The sequence below is a fragment of the Trichosurus vulpecula genome, chromosome 4 (genome assembly GCF_011100635.1).
Source record: "Trichosurus vulpecula isolate mTriVul1 chromosome 4, mTriVul1.pri, whole genome shotgun sequence".
Lineage (NCBI taxonomy): Eukaryota > Metazoa > Chordata > Mammalia > Diprotodontia > Phalangeridae > Trichosurus > Trichosurus vulpecula.
This window is the reverse complement of record NC_050576.1, coordinates 40253888-40266987: the sequence shown is the minus strand read 5'-3', so window position 1 is coordinate 40266987 and position 13100 is coordinate 40253888.

The window sequence follows — 13100 nt, the reverse complement described above, 5'->3', positions numbered from 1 at the left end:
TTTTTGTCATTACAAAAAGAGTTGCCACATATGTTTATGTACATATAGGTCCTTTTCCTGTTTCTTGATTTCTTTGGGCTATAAGCCTAATAGTGGTATTGCTGGGTCAAATGGTATGCAATTTAATAACTTTTGGGGCATAATTCCAAATTGTTTTCCAGAATGCCTGGTTTTATTCACAGCTCCCCCAACAGTGCTTTAATAGACTACTTTCCTGTAGCCTCCCCAATACTTGTCATTTTACTCTTTTGTCAGCTTTACCAATCTGATATTTGAGAGGCAGAACGTGAGAATTGCTTTGATTTGCATTTCTCTAATTATTAGTAATTTGGAGCATTTTTTCATTTGGTTGTTGTTAGCTTGGATTTCATACCTCCAGAACTTTGTTTATATCCTTTGATCATTTTTCAGTTGGAGAGTGGCTCTTATTTTTATAAATTTGAATTAGTTCCTTATGTGTCTTAGAAAGGAGGCTTTTATTGGAGAAACTTGGGGTGGGGATGCTGAGCTCCCTAAGAGGAGTGAACTGGCAAATGGGGTCAGGTCAAATTTTCTGGGCTGACCTGTGGGGGAACTCAGCTTGTGAATGGCCACTTCACTTCCAGCCTAGGCAAGCTAGGGAGACTCAGCCTCAAAAGAAAAGAAGGAAAAGGAAAAAGAGAGACTCTCTGTACTAGTGTAAGGATACCTGCTCTGCCACTGAGGATGAGAAGCCTGAGCATTTGTAAGTGATAGCAGACCCTGGAGGAAATGTCCCATGCTTCTCTGTACTCACCATAGTCATTTTTTTTTTACAGCACAGTATCATGTGTGGGTCACAGATTATTTAGTTATTTCTCAATTAAGGGATGTCCAATTTATGTCTAATCCATTGCTAGTACATACGTGCTGCATCTTAAAATTTATAAACTGCCTTCAATGTATTATTTTGTTTGAACCTCAACTCCTCCCCCCAAAAAAGTACTGCACAATTATTATCCCTCTTTTCCAGGTAAGACTTGGCAAGGACCCTAGGGGCAGCCATCTACCCTTGCAGGACAAGAATTCCCACTGTAACGTAGCTGACAGATGTTCATCCGGTCTCAGCCTGAAGACCTCAAAGGAGGATACCCTATATCTCCACGAAGCCTATTCTCCTTTTGGACCGGTTTGTTAGAAAGCTATTCCTGACATCAAGCCAAAAATTTTCTTCTTGTAACTTACGTCCATTATTCCTACTTGTGCCTTCTGGAGCAAACTGAACAAGTGTCATCTGTCTTCCTCATGGGCAGCCCCTCAGGCTATTGAATACCTCCAGAAGAGGGCTGCAGCCACCTCAGAATGGCTTGTCACAATTGTTAGATTTTCATTGTGAGCATTTATATCTCAGAATCAGGGTTCAATTTATTGTTTTGCTTATTGTCTAGACTTAAGAAAGTGATGAAGAAAAATGTTAATAATGCACATTAAACTTTAAAACTATGTGGTATACACAATTTCCCCCCTTGGAGAGCCTGTTGTTAAACATTTGCCAGAATAACACTGAGACAGCTGCCCTAAGTCTTATCTTCCCCGAGCTAAACATCCCCATTTCCTTCAACCAGTCCTTATAGAGCATGGCCTCCAGGATTCTACTTTCCCTTGTTTGGTTGTGTTCTAGTTTTTATTTAAGGTCTTCCTAAAGTATGCCAACTAGAATAGAAAAAAATACTCTGTATGTTCTGTGACCAAGGTTGTTAACTAAAAGTGTTTGTACAGGACTACTTAACTCTATTTTGTTACATCAAGCTTGAAAATAGCTTTGGGGAACAAATTTTAGGGTAACCAGTAGGTTACTAGTTCCAAGCATGCACAGGGATAACAGGGCATAATGAAAAGCTACCCTTCTCCATTCAAGTAAAGTCTCTATTTACTGCTTTTGCTCATTAGAATTAGACTGGACTTTAAAGTGCCTTTGGTATGGGTTCACAAACACTAGTTTGTGTGTAGTTGAGAGATGGTCATGTCTTATGGATTTTTAAAAGGATAGAAATATAGTGGGATGATTAATCAAGCAATTGTCCATCTGATGTCTGTCCCATGTGGGAGAAGTCTACTTTAATGCCCTACTCTTGACCTCATCCTGCTACTAACAAAGAACAAAAGGCCTTGTTTACCTGCTGGGGACCATTGAGCAAATGCCTGAGTACCCTCTGGAGTCAATCAGTCTTTAAAGAGTGAAAATAATTCAGCCCCACAATTAAATGTTCTCTGCCTCAAAGATGGCAGAGAAAAGAGAGGAACTTGCCTGAGCTCTCCCCAGTTTCTCTCAGAAACAACCTTAAATCAAGCATCTAAAAAAATTCTGAAGTGAAAGAATACACAAAGAGACAAAGTGGAACAATTTTCTCAGCCCAAGAGAACTTAGGACTTCAGGAAAGGTCAGTCTCACTTGGGCAAAAGAAGACCAGAGCCCAGTGCAGGATTTGTCTGGGCAAGCCAGCATGAGGCTCTTAGTCACAGCACAGATCAGTACCTGAGGCCCTGTGCTACTGGTTCAACAGGCCAGTGGTACAGCAGGTCAGCTGCAAGGCCTTGAGTCCCAATACAGCAGGCAAACTGCCAACCCTGAAACTCAGGATACAACAGGCATGACTAGGCTGGACCACCCTAGTGCAGTGGGAAAGCCACCAGCCCTGTAGATCCCCTGGTGTAGAAAGCCAGTGACTAATGCCCTGACCCTCAATGAAAGAAGCTTGAGACAGTGACCCTTGTGCCCCAGGAGCACAGCTAAACTTTTAAAAATGAGCAAAAAACAAAAAAGAGCCCTTCCAATAAAAAGCTGCTATGCCAACTGGGAAGATCTAAACACAAACTCAGAAGAGGACAACAATGTCAAAATGCCTGTATTCAAAGCCTCAAAGGGGAATGTGAATTGGTCTGATGCCCAAAAGTCCTCTTGGAAGACCTCAAAAAGAGCTTTAAAAATCAAGTAAGAGAGGCAGAAGAAAAATTGGGAAAAGAAATGAGAGTTAGGTAAGAGAATTATGAAAAAAAGAGTCAACAGCTTCAAGAAGAAAGCACAAAATTTGACTGAAGAAAAGTAGAATTGGCCAAATGGAAAAGGAGGTACAAAAGCTCACAGAAGATAATAATTCCTTAAAAATTAGAATTCAGCAAGTGGAAGTTAAAGACTGTATGAGACATCAAGGATCAGTTAAAGAAAATCAAAAGAATGAAAAAATAGAAGAAAATGTAAAACATCTAACTGGAAAACCAACTGACCTGGAAAATAGATCCGGGAGAGATAATTTAAGAATTGTTAGACTACCTGAAAGCCATAATCAACCAAAGAGCCTGTATAAGAAATTATCAAGGAAAAGTGCCCTGATATCCTAGAACCAGAAGGTAAAATAGTCATTGAAAGAATCCACCAATCACTTCCTGAAAGTGGTCTCAAAAAGAAAACTGCAAGGAATACTGTAGCCAAATTCCAGAACTATCAGGTCAAGGAAAAAGTACTGTAAGCATCCAGAAGGAAACAATTCATATATCAAGGAGCCACAGTCAGGATTAGACAAGACTTAGCAGCTTCTACATTAAAGCATCTGAGAGCTTGGAATATGATATTCATGAAGGCAGAGGAGCTTAGATTACAACAAAGAATCAACTACCCAGCAAAATTGAGCAAAATCTTCCAGGGTAAAAAATGGACATTCAAATTTCCTGATGAAAGACCAGAGCTGAACAGAAAATTTGATCTTCAAATACAAGACTCAAGAGAAGCATAAAAAGGTAAATAGGAAAGAAAAAAAGAACATGGTATTTAATGAGAGCAAACTATTTACTTCCCTAGATGGGAAGATGATACTCGCAACTCTTAAGAATTGTATCTCTAATTGGGCAGTTAGATAGATTATACTTAGACACAGCACATGCGTATAAGTTGACAAAGAGTGAAAAAAAGGTTGTACTGGAAAAAGAGGAAATGGGGAGCCAGAATAGGGTAAATTATATTACATGGAGAGGCATAAAAGACCTATCACAACAGAAGGAAAGAAAGGAGGGGCATGAGGATTATTTGAAACTCACTCTAATCAGATTTGGCTCAAAGAGGGAATAACATACACACTCAGGTCAAGAAATCTATCTTATCCTATAGGGAAGTAGGGGGGGGGGCAAAAAATAGGGGAACTGGTAAAAGAGAGGGCAGATTGAGGGAAGTGGTGATCAGAAGGAAAATACTGGTGAGGAGGGGCAGGGTGAAAGGAGAGAGAGAAAAGTATAAACAGGGGAAAAATAGGATGGAGGGAAATACACAGTTAACAATTATAACTGTGAATGGGTGAACTTTCCCATAAAATGGAAGTGGATAGCAGAGTAGATTAAAACCAGAATACTACAATATGTTGTTTAGAAGAAATACATCTGAAGCAGAGAGACATACACAGAATAAAGGTAAGGGACTGGAGCAGAATATATTATACTTCAACTGCAGTTTAAAAAGCAGGGCTAGCAATCCTGATCTCAGACAAAGCAAAAGCAAAAATAGATTTAATTAAAAGACAAGGAAGGAAACTACATCGTACTAAAAGGTATCATAGACAATGATGTAATATCAATACTAAACATATATGTACCAAGTGGCATAGCATCCAAATTCTTAAGAGAAGTTAAATGAGTTACAGGAAGAAATAGACAGCAAAACTATACTAGTTGGGGACATCAACCTCCCCTCTCAGAACTAGATAAATCTAACCACAGAATGAACAAGACAGAAATTAAGGAGATGAATAAAATTTTTGAAAAGTTAAATATGGTTGACCTCTGGAGAAAATTGAAAGGGGATCGAAAGGAATATACCTTTTTCTACATCACACCAACACAAAAATTGACCATGTATTACGCCGTAAAAACCTAACAATTCATTGCAGAAAAGCAGAACTAATAAATACATCTTTTTCAGATTATGATGCAATAAAATTACATGTAATAAAGGGCCATGGAAAGATAGACAAAAAATTAATTGGAAACTAAATAATCTAATCCTAAGGAATGAGTGGGTCAAACAACAAATCATTAAACAATAAATAACTTCATCAAGGAAAATGACAAAAATGAGACAACATACCAGAACTTATGGGATGCAGCCAAAGCAGTACTTAGGGGAAAATTTATATCTCTAAAGACTTACATGAGTAAAATAGAGAAAAAGCGGGTCAATGAATTAGGCATGCAAATTAAAAAAAACTAGAAAAGGAACCAATTAAAAACCCCATTTAAACACCAAATTAGAAATTCTGGAAATCAAAGGAGAGATTAATAGAGTTCAAAATAAATAAACTATTGAAATAATAAATAAAACTAAGAGCTTATGAAAAAAACCAATAAAATAGATAAACATTTGGTTAATTTCACTTAAAAAAGAAAGAAGAAAAACAAATTACCAACATCAAAAATGAAAAGGGTGAATTTACCACCAATGAAGAGGAAATTAAAGTAATAACGAGGACCTATTTTGCCCAACTGTGTGCCAATAAATCTGACAATCTAAGAGAAATAGATGAATATTTACAAAAATATCAATTGCCCAGATTAACAGAAGAGGAAATAAAATTTTTAAATAACCTCATTTTAGAAAAACAAATTGAACAAGCCATGAACTCCCTAAGAAAAAATATCCAGGGCCAGTTGGATTTATAAGTGAATGCTATCAAAGATTTAAAGAACAATTAATTCCAATACTATATAAATTATTTGGAAACAAATAGGTGAAGAAGGAATCCTACTAAATTTTTTTATGATATAGTGCTGGCACCTAAATCAGGAAGAGCCAAAACAGAGAACGAAAATTATAGACCAATTTCCCTAATGAATATTGACGCAAAAATTTTAAATTAAATATTGGCACAGAGATTACAGTAATTTATAATGAGAATAATACACTATGACCAAGTGGGATTTATACCAGGAATTCAGGGCTGGTCCAATATTAGGAAAACTATTAGCATAATTAACCATATCAATAAGAAAACCAACAGACATAATATGATTATCTCAATAGATGCAGAAAAAGCTTTTGACAAAACACAACATCTGTTTCTATTAAAAACACAAGAGAGCATAGGAATAAATGGAGCTTTCTGTAAAATGATAAGTAATATCCCTCTAAAACCATCAGGAAGCATTATTTGTAATGGAGATAAGTTAGAAGCATTTCCAATAATATCAGGTGTGAAACAAGGATACCCATTATCACCACTATCATTCAGTATTGTACTAGAATTGTTAGCTTTGGTAATAAGAGTAGAAAAAGAAATTGAAGGAATCAGAGTGGGCAATTGTGACAGTAAAGTAATAAACACAACATCAATGATAATCATGAATATTCTTATGTAGTTCTGTATCACAAAGTATGAGATACTCTCCATAAAGAAGGTAAAAGAAGTATAACATTTATTCAGACACCAGAAAACCATATCCCATGACCAAATGTTCAGCTCCCACAGCCAGTCAGCTCACTTTATCATAATAGCAAGGAACTTAAAACACCACATCACAGCCTGTAACCTTACCATCCCAAAACCTCTCCAACCTCCTGCTGGGGTCTTCCCAAAGACAACCTCACAGTATAGCTGTCAGCCTGCTCAGTTCTAACAATCAAGAAGGTGGCCATTAGCAGCCATTAGTAGCCACAACATCTTTCTCTCTCAGCATGTCCTGTGATATAACTTCCTTTTCCTGTCAGGAAGCTCCTCCCACCACATACGTCTTAGGCTTCCTGTGATGTTGCAGGTCACATGACCTATTAATGGGTGGTAAAGATCTTCAAATCTAAATTGGTAGTACAGCAATGAGGAAAGCAAACTATCACTCTTTGCAGATGAAATGATGATATACTTAGAAAATCCTAGAGAATGAACTAAAAAACTACTTGAAATAATTAACAACTTTAGCAAAGTCGCAGGATATAAAATAAACCCATGTAAATTATCAGCATTTCTGTATATTACTAACAAAGCCTGGCAGCAAGAGATAGAGAACTTCCATTTAAAATAACTGTAGACAATATAAAATATTTGGGAGTCTACTTCCTAAGACTATATGGACACAATTTCAAAACACTTTTCATACAGATAGAGTCAGATCTAAACAACTGGAAAATATCAATTGTTCAAGACAGGCTGAGCTAATATAATAAAAATGTCAATTCTACCTAATTCAATTTACTTAGTGCTATACCAAATACACTATCAAAAATTATTTTATTGAGTTGGAAAAAATAATAACAAAATTCATCTGGGAGAACAAAAGGTCAAGAATATCAAAGGAATTAATGAAAAATGCAAAAGAATTGGCTGTATCAGATCTAGAACTATATTATAAAGCAGCAATCATCAAAACTATTTGTTACTGGCTAAGAAATAGAGTGGTAGATCAGTGGAATAAGTTAGGTATACAAGATGCAATAGTAAATGACTACAGTAATCTACTGTGTGATAAACCCAAAGACTCCAGCTTTTGAGATAAGAATTATTAGGCAAAAACTGCTGGGGAAACTAGAAAATAACATGGCAGAAACTAGGCATAGACCAACATCTCGCACCAGAAACCAAGATATACTCAAAATGGGTTCCTGATTTAGACATGAAAGATGATACCATAAGCAAATTAGGAAAGTATGGAATAGTTTACTTGTCAGATCTACAGAGAAAGGAAGAATTCATGACCAAAAAAAAAAGATAGAGAACATTATGAAATGCAAAATGGATAATTTGGGTTACATTAAATTAAAAAGATTTTGCACAAACAAAACCAAAGCAGCTAAAATTAGAAGGAAAACAGAAAACTGGGAAACAATTTTTATAGCCAGTGTTTCTGATAAAGGCATCATTTCTCAAATATATTAGAGAACTGAGTCAATCTTATAAGAATATATGTCAGTCCCTGATTGATAAATGGTCAAAGGATATGAACAGGCAGTTTTCAGATGAAGAAATTAAAGTTGTCTATAGTCATATAAAAATGCTCTAAATCACTATTAATTAGAGAAATGCAAATCAATATAACTCTGAGGTACCACCTCACACCTATCACATTGGCTAATATGACAGAAAAGGAAAATAATAAATGTTGGAGAGGATGTGAGAAAACTGGAACGCTAATGCATTGTTGGTGGAGTTGTGAACTGATCCAACCATTCTGGAGAGCAAATTGGGACTATGCCCAAAGGGTGATCAAACTGTGCATATCCTTTGATCCAGCAATATGACTACTTGGTCTGTATCCTAAAGAGATCATAAAAAAGAGAAACGTATCCACATGTACAAAAATACTTATAGCAGCTCTTTTTGTTGTATGTGAAGTCTGAGCCCAGTGTGCAAAGATTGAGGTGGTAAAGGGGAGAGTGTAGCCCTGAAATATTGGTGGTGGGTGAGAAATGTTTGTATTTCCATTTCTTCCATTTTTTTGATGTAGAGGTTTCTGTCAATGCCAATTTTAATTTTTTAAATTAATTTACTTTTAGTTTTCAACATTCACTTCCATAAGATTTTGAGTTCCAAATTTTCTACCCTCCCTTCCCACCCTGTCTCCCCAAGACAGCATGCAATCTGATATAGGCTCTACATATACATTCATAATAAGTATGTTTTCACATTAGTCATGTTGTAAAGAAAAACTGGAACTAATGGGAGGAACCATGAGAAAAAGAAACAAACAAATAAACAGAGCAAATAGTATGCTTTGATTAGCATTCAGACTCCATAGTTCTTTCTCTGGATGTGGACAGCATTTTCCATCATGAGTCATTTGGAGTTGTCTTAGATTCTTACATTGCTGAGAAGAGCTAAGTCTATCAAGATTAGTCATCGCACAGTGTTGCTGTTACTGTGTACGATGTTCTCCTGATTCTGCGCACTTCACTCAGCATCAGTTCATGTAAGTCTTTCAAGGTTTTTTGAAGTCTGCTTGCTCTTTATTTCTTATAGAACAATAGTATTCCATTACATCCATTTACCAAAACATGTTCAGCCATTCCCCAATTGATGGTTATCCCCACAATTTCCAATTCTTTGCCACCACAAAAAGAGCTGCAATAAATATTTTTGTACATGTGGGTCCTTTTCCCTTTTTTATGATCTCTTTGGGATACAGCCCTTGAAGTGGTATTGCTGGCTCAAAGGGTATGCACAGTTTTATAGCACTTTGGGCATAGTTCCAATTATTCTCCAGAATGGTTGGATCAGTTCACAACTCTAACAAAAGCATTACTGTCCCAATTTTCCTACATTTTATCCAACATTTATCATTTTCCTTTTCTGTTATATTAGCCAATCCGATAAGTGTGAGGTGCTACCTCAGAGTTATATTAATTTGCATTTCTCTAATCAAGAGTGATTTAGTGCATTTTTTTTTATGTAACATTTTTTAAATTTATTTTTTAATAAATTTCTTTATTTATTTTTAGTTTACCACGCACGGTTCTACATAGTTTTGAGTTCCAGTTTTTCTCCCCTCCCTCCCCCCTCCCTCCCCAAGACGGCATGAAGTCTCATATACCTGTCATGTATAACTTCACATTGAATTAATTTATGCACTAGTCAAGTCGTGGAGAAGAATTTTGACCAATGGAATGAATCATGAGAAAGAAGAAACAGAACCAAAAAAAAAAAAAACAAAAAAAAAACCCCAAAAACAAAAACAAAAGAGAAGCAGAAAAGGCGAGCATGTAGTGTGCCTCAGTCTGTATTCAAACTTCGCAGTTCTTTGTCTCGATGAAGATAGCATTCTCCATCGTGAGTCCCCTGGAGTTGTCCTTGCCCCTTAGGTTGCTGAGAAAAGCACAGTTTGTCGGGGTTGGTCCCCACGGAATCCATATATCTGTGGCTGTGCACAACGTTCTCCTGGCTCTGCTCCGCTCACTCAGCATTATGTCGTGTAGGTTTTTCCAGGTTGTTATGAAGTCTGCATCATCCCCATTTCTTATGGCACAATAGTATTCCATCACCTTCATGTACCACAGTTTGTTCAGCCATTCCCCAATTGATGGGCATCCCTTTGATTTCCAATTCTTGGCTACCACAAAGAGAGCTGCTATAAATATTCTTGTACATATGGGTCCTTTTCCCGCTTGCGTGATTTCTTTGGGATACAACCCTAGAAGTGGAATTGCTGGGTCAAAGGGTATGAACATTTCTATAGCCCTTTGGGCGTAGTTCCAAACCGCCCTCCAAAATGGCTGGATCAGCTCACAACTCCACCAGCAATGCAACAATGTTCCAATTTCCCCACATCCTTTCCAGCATTTATCATTCTCCTGATTTGTTATTTTAGCCAATCTGACAGGAGAGATGTGGTATCTAAGAGTTGTTTTGATTTGCATTTCTCTAATCAGCAGCGATCCAGAGCATTTTTCCATATGCCTGTAGATAGCTTTAATTTCTTCCTCTGAAAACTGCCTGTTCATATCCTTTGACCATTTCTCAATTGGGGAATGGCTTGTATTCCTATATATTTGGCTCAGCTCCCTGTATATTTTAGAGATGAGGCCTTTATCAGAGATACTAGTTGCAAAGATTTTCTCCCAATTTTCTGCTTCCCTCCTAATTCTTGTTGCATTGGCTTTTTTTGTACAAAAACATTTCAATTTGACATAATCAAAATTATCCACTTTGCATTTTGTAATGCTCTCTATCTCTTGTTGGGTCATGAATTCTTTACTTTTCCACAAATCTGATAAGTAAACTATTCCTTGCTTTCCCAAATTACTTAGAGTATCAACTTTTACTCCTAAATCATGAACCCATTTTGACTTTATTTGGTATATGGTGTAAGATATTGGTCTATGCCCAGTTTTTGCCCTACCATTTTCCAATTTTCCCAACAGTTTTTGTGAAATAGTGAATTATTAGCCCAGAAACTGGCCTCTTTGGGTTTATCAAAGAGTAGATTGCTAAACTTGTTGATTTCACCTACTTGTGTACCTATCCTATTCCACTGATCCACACCCCTGTTTCTTAACCAGTACCAGGCAGTTTTGATGACTGCTGCTGTGTAGTACAGTTTAATATCTGGTGTGGCTAAGCCACCATCTCTAGCATGTCTTTTCATTGATATCCTAGATACTCTAGACCTCTTGTTTTTCCAAATGAATTTTGTTATTATTTTGTCCAGCTCAGTAAAAAAATTTTTTGGTAGTTCGATTGGTATGGCACTGAATAGATAGATTAATTTAGGTAGAATTGTCATTTTTATTATATTAGCTCGGCCTAACCATGAGCAACTGATATTTCTCCATTTATTTAGATCTGATTTTATTCACGTGAAAAGTGTTTCATAGTTATGTTCATATAGGCCCTGGGTTTGTCTTGGCAAATAGACTCCCAAATATTTTATAGTGCCTTCAGTAACTTTGAATGGAATTTCTCTTTCTATCTCTTGCTGTTGGGCTTTGTCAGTAATGTATAGGAATGCTGAGGATTTATGTGGGTTTATTTTATATCCTGCAACTTTGCTAAAGTTGTTTATTATTTCAAGTAGTTTTTTACTTGATTCTCTAGGATTCTCTAGATAAATCATCATATCATCTGCAAAAAGTGATAATTTAGTTTCTTCTTTTCCTATTCTAATTCCTTCAATTTCTTTTTCTTCTCTTATTGCTACAGCTAATGCTTCCAGTACCAAATTGAATAATAGAGGTGATAATGGACATCCTTGTTTCACCCCTGATCTTATTGGGAATGCATCTAGTTTATCCCCATTACAAATAATGCTTGTTGATGGTTTTAGGTAGATGCTATTTATAATTTTGAGGAAGGTTCCACTTATTCCTATGCTTTCTAGTGTTTTTAATAGGAATGCATGCTGTACTTTGTCAAAGGCTTTTTCTGCGTCTATTGAGATGATCATATGATTTCTGCTAGTTTTGTTGTTGATATGGTCAATTATGCTAATAGTTTTCCTAATATTGAACCATCCTTGCATTCCTGGAATAAATCCTACCTGGTCATAGTGTATTATTCTCGTAATGAGTTGCTGCAATCTTTTTGCTAATATTTTATTTAAAATTTTTGCATCAATATTCATTAGAGAAATTGGTCTATAATTTTCTTTCTCTGTTTTAACTCTACCTGGTTTGGGTATTAGTACCATATTTGTGTCATAAAAAGAATTTGGTAGGACTCCTTCTTCACCTATTTTCCCAAATAGTCTACAAAGTATTGGAATTAGTTGTTCTTTAAATGTTTGATAAAATTCACATGTAAAACCATCTGGCCCTGGAGATTTTTTCCTAGGGAGTTCGTTGATGGCCTGCTCAATTTCTTTTTCTGATATGGGGTCATTAAGAAATTTCACTTCCTTCTCTGTTAGTCTGGGCAGTTTATGTTTTTGTAGATATTCATCCATATCTCTAAGGTTGTCAAATTTATGGGCATACAGTTGGGCAAAATAATTCCTAATTATTGTTTTGATTTCCTCTTCATTGATTTAGTGCATTTTTATATGACTATAGACAGCTTTAATTTCTTCATCTGAAAACTGCCTGTTCATATCCTTTGACCATTTATCAATCATGTATCCTTATAAGGTTGATTCAGTTTTTTATATATTTGAGAAATGAGGCTTTTATCAGAAACACTGGCTGTAAAAATTGTTTCCTGGCTTTCTGCTTTCCTTCTAATCTTAGCTGCATTGGTTTTGTTTGTGCAAAACTTTTCAATTTAATGTAATCAAAATTATCCATTTTGCATTTCATAACATTCTCTTTCTCTTATTTAGTCAGAAATTCTTCTTTTCTCCATAAATCTGACAGGTAAACTATTCCTTGCTTTCCTAGTTTGCTTATAGTATCAGCCTTTATATCTAAACCATGTACCCATTTTGACCTTATCTTGGTTTGCAATGTAAGATATTGGCCTATGCCTAGTTTCTGCCATACTATTTTCCAGTTATCCCAGCAGTTTTTGTTAAATAGTTAAATATCCCAGAAGCTGGAGTCTTTGGATTTATCAAACAGTAGATTACTGTAGTCATTTACTACTATGTCTTCTGTACCTAACTTATTCCACTGACCTACCACTCTATTTTTAGCCAATACAAAGTAGTTTTGTTGATTGCTGCTTTATAATACAATTTAAGAT